At 38.2% G+C, this 3708-nt stretch overlaps 1 pseudogene; it reads right to left on the bottom strand.

The window, feature by feature from the left end:
* Positions 1–344: 344 nt before the first annotated feature.
* On the bottom strand, positions 345–1424 carry LOC101582610 (annotated as a pseudogene).
* Between the last annotated feature and the right edge of the window lie 2284 nt (positions 1425–3708).

Raw genomic sequence — 3708 nt, 5'->3', positions numbered from 1 at the left:
TGTTTTCTGTGTTGATGCTCATTTTTTTTACCTTATTAAAATATTGAGTTTATTTCACATGTATATTTGTATCCCTACCATCTCCATGTCTGACCACCACCACTACTACTATGTCTTATCATAGTATTCCATACAAACTTAAAACCAAGTGAAGGGTGGAGTTCCATCTTTAAAAACTAAACAGGCATTCAGACAACACATTCTTGGCAATGGGACCTGGACAACATTTATCAAACATGGTAGGGAAAGTTCTCACTTTGCATTATAAAAAGGATAGCCAGATAGCAACTGTTATAGAAATGAAAGATGACAGAAAACTTTAACAAATTGTTTAAACTGTTTTCTTAAACAGACTTCCTCCACTGCCAGAGATCTTGAATAGGGCCAGGGGGATGGCTCAGTGGAATAAGCACTTCCCTGGCAAACCTAAGAGCCTGAGTTCAATTCTCGGTTCCACCAAATAAATAAATAAATAAATAGATAGATAGATAGATAGATAGATAGATAGATAGATAGATAGATAAATAAATAAACAAAAAAACAAACAAACAAACAGAGATCTTGAATAGCCTCCTGGTCAGTCATCCAGAAGCAATTCTTCACATAATTGATGAATTTGGCTTCCACTTTGGGAAGAGAACCACCTTTTTCTATACTTGCTTGCATTTTTGCTTTAATGTCTTCTACAGAACTAGGTCCTTTCAGTGTTTTAGGACTCTTTTCCTGTTTCTTGAAGGATTTCTGCCCTTTTGATCTTGGCATTGATGGTTTTGAGTCTTTTCCATTCTGGTTTGATTTTTGTGCACTTTTGGCTGGAGTATCTCATATTGATTTCTTCACTGGGGCTTTCTCTTCAGTTTCTTCATCATCGTCATCATCCTCATCATCCTCATCCTTGTCCTCATGGTTCTCGTCATCTTCATCAGCAGTGAGTTTTACTTTTTTCTGTGGAATCTTGCTGCCACCTCCAGGGGCAGATCGCTTTCCAGATATACTTAGGAGTTTTACATCTTCTTCCTCTTCCTCTTCCAACTCTGCATCTTCTTCCACAGCTACTGAGTGCTGTCCACTAATATGCACAGGCCTTGAACCACACTTCAACCTTAAGACAGCAGGCAGTGTAATTTCAAAGCCCCTAAAGGAAACCGTTGGCTATACAGACATTTTCAAAGTTGCCAGTGTTACTTTAATTGGACTGCCTTCATAATTCATAGCCTCTGCCTCAACAATGTGCAATTCATCCTTTGCGCCTGCCCCTAAACTGACTGTTCTTAATGACAACTGGTGCTCATTTTCATCGTTATCCACCTTAAAATGGTAATCTTTGTCGGCCTTTAGTTCACAACCGAAGAGATAGTTCTGGGGCCTCAGGGGGCTCATGTTCATATCCATCGAATCTTCCATGGAGTGGTGGTGCGCACTTAGGTGGGAGAGAACACAGACGGAAGTGAATGAGTACTGCTCCACAGAACAGACACGCAGGACAGAATCACGCCAGGACTCATATGTGTTTTTGTAGTAGTAGCTTTATCACTAGTATCAAGGCCTCTTTGTTTTTCTGTGCTGTCTTCTTTGTGAAGGAGTTTGTTTGTGTCTGTCTCACAAGCCTAACTTTCCAATTTAAGTGTGACATGTTGGTATCTGTCTGGCTCTGTCCCCAATTGCTTGGTGCTGGGGTGTGGTGAAATCATTGCCTTAGAACTTTAGAATTGTTATACAAGTACAAATAGCTGATTAAAACAGATATGACATCCTAGCTGAAGTAGCATAATTAGTACTAACAATAGTGCCAAGCACAGTTTAGAAACTGACAAATGTAGTAACTTTTAATTTTGTACCTTTAATTATAAAAGCAAAATATATTTAAAAACCAATCAGAAATTGGGAGATTGTATGCAAAGTTTTTCCCCTTAGTAGAGTGGTTTTACCCAATCATGTGGAAACTTAAAATGGATAGTGGATAGAACACACATAATCAAAAAGAAATAAACTAGAAGCCTCGCTGGAGGATGAAGGATCATCACACAAGCTTTGGGAAACTAGAGGAAAGGACAGAAGAGAATGAATGAAGAGCCAAACAAGGGATTATTGAATTTGACCAGAAAAATTAGAAAGGCTATTCATTCATAAGAAAATAAGATTAAGTCTACACAGATAAACTGAGGTGAGGGGAAAAGAAGATGAATACGTTAGAATAAAAATAAAGGTAAATGACAAAATAAAAAAAGGAAAAAGAATGAGAAACAAACCATCAAAATAAATTAAATAAAATAAAACTAAATTCCTTTGGTATCCACAAAAAGTATGAAGTTAATGGGTAACACTGCCAAGTCTGCAATAGAGTTCATGCTAGATTTGAGGCTGATCTTGGCTTCCAGATATGAGGACCTGGAACCAGGGTCTTCAGCCAGCACTTTCTGTGTGTTCCTTACTGGCCTCCCACTCCTTACCCTGTTTCTTTCTCTCTCTTTTTTAAGAGAATAAAAATTATTTTAAAAATTGGAAATGATTCAGAATTTCACAAACAAAATGATAGTAATTCAATAATGGTTGTTATATTGCACATTGCTGTCTTCATAATAATTGTTCAGATTACCAGATACAAGTATGTAAAATTGGTAAAATAAATAAATAGGAGAAAAAAATTAAAGGTTAACTTTTTATCAATAAACCAGTAGAAATCATCAGTATAATTATCTAAATTATACTGTAGCTATACATATTTTTTCCCTTCTTTCTTTTCTCCTTTCCTGCATCCCAGTTGTTCCTTCCCTTTGGACAGTTTCTTTCCCTGTCACAGTATCTATTATACCTTTTGGATTTTATTTACTTTTTCAGGTTTCTTATCTTGGCAGTGTCTCTTTCCCAGTTGCTGTGATGTTTTCAGACTGACAGACAGGGTTCATTCTTGGTTCCATTGGTTCCATTCACTGTTGGCTCCTCCTGGTCCTTACTCAGCTTTCTGTGCTCCTCTTCCCCTGGCAAATCTCTCTCCTCAGATCATTTGTTTAAAGGTGGCATGGTATCTAGCCTGGTCCTCTGCTCCTGCTGTTGCAGTCCAAGGTTGCTCAGTCCCAATTCTTAAACCTTTCTGATGTGGTGTGCTAATTTCCCTTTTGTTGCTTTACAAGTTCCACTGCTACTATCACCTCCTTCTGCTGTAGTCTGTACCTTCCTTGGATGAAATGGAGGGTGCTGTGGGGCGCCTTTCTACTTCTACCCCTAGCAGCATGGGACAGTGACAGGGACACACAGTCCTGAGGTGCAATGCTGTTTAATTCTATGTGTCTTTCTAACCACAGGTCATGAGGGAGGGCTTAGCTGTTCCACTTACTAGGCACCCCTATAATATTTAACCTTGTTCCTGGTTATTCTAGTTAGCGCTCTGGTGCACAAAAGGAACAGAAGAAGTGAAAACAGAAAAGGAAAAGCAAAAAAAATGGGAAATAAAAAATGAAAAAAAGGAAAACTGGCTGCTCATCATGAAGGAAGAAATGCTGTGTCAGTAGAATTTACTGCTTGATGGTATCATCCTGGAGGAAACTAGAACGGACAGGGACCTTATATCCCAAGTCTATTCTGCAGGGCTTGATGTAGCTACACGATTTTAATATATCTCTTCTTCTTCTTCTTCTTCTTCTTCTTCTTCTTCTTCTTCTTCTTCTTCTTCTTCTTCTTCTTCTTCTTCTTCTTCTTCTTTCTTCTTCC

This window comes from Octodon degus, unplaced genomic scaffold (genome assembly GCF_000260255.1).
Source record: "Octodon degus isolate 3935 unplaced genomic scaffold, OctDeg1.0 scaffold00088, whole genome shotgun sequence".
NCBI lineage: Eukaryota > Metazoa > Chordata > Mammalia > Rodentia > Octodontidae > Octodon > Octodon degus.
This window is presented reverse-complemented; position numbering and strand designations above follow the sequence as displayed.